Genomic DNA, 657 nt, shown 5'->3' on the forward strand with positions numbered 1-657 from the left:
GGTGGCCCACCCCCCCCCCCCCCCCCGCCACGCTGCTCCTTTGGGCAAGTGCCTGCTGCCCCCCAAATCTCTGGGCTAGCTCCTCCTTCAGGGAGATGCCAACTGCTGCTGGGTCCTGTCCTCCCTCTAGAGCTGGCACCAGTGGGATTACCCAACTAAGGAGCTTTGTGGCTGAGGGAAGTGGAGGAGATTACATGATTTCTTATTATGCTGGGGCTAAGTAATTAATTTAACCCCCCGAGCCAAGCACCAGCCCCACTCCTTGCTCCTTCCCCGGGGGCACGGCCGGTGGGGCAGCCCCTTAGGTCCCTGTCTCAGCAGGGGATGCCAGGTTGTGTTCCACAAAATGTGAGGCACTCTCTGCTGGGGCCACGGTACCAAGAGGGCAACCAGACCAGCTTTGGCAAACCGACGGTGGCATCGCTGCCGCCCGCGCTCTCCCCCGGAACCTGGGATAGATGATGTGCCGGGAGATTTGCATCTGCCTGAGCAGGGGCTCCTGGAGCCCCCCAGCACAGGCTGGGCGAGAAGCGTCGCGCGTGGGGGTTGCTCGGCAGGGCACGGGGATGCCCCGGGGGGGCCCAGCTGTGCCATCCGGCCCCCCTGCCCGCACGCCGCGTGCTCGCTGCCTGAGCTCATCAAATAACGAGGGCAGGA

General features: G+C 64.4%; 1 protein-coding gene across 1 annotated transcript in view; it reads left to right on the forward strand.

Moving 5' to 3' along the window:
* The window catches only part of KCNAB2 (potassium voltage-gated channel, shaker-related subfamily, beta member 2), a 10,230-nt gene that overhangs the window by 983 nt on the left and 8,590 nt on the right, over nt 1-657 (forward strand).

Source organism: Chaetura pelagica, unplaced genomic scaffold (genome assembly GCF_000747805.2).
Source record: "Chaetura pelagica isolate M959 unplaced genomic scaffold, ChaPel_1.0 scaffold159, whole genome shotgun sequence".
Taxonomy (NCBI): Eukaryota; Metazoa; Chordata; class Aves; order Apodiformes; family Apodidae; genus Chaetura; species Chaetura pelagica.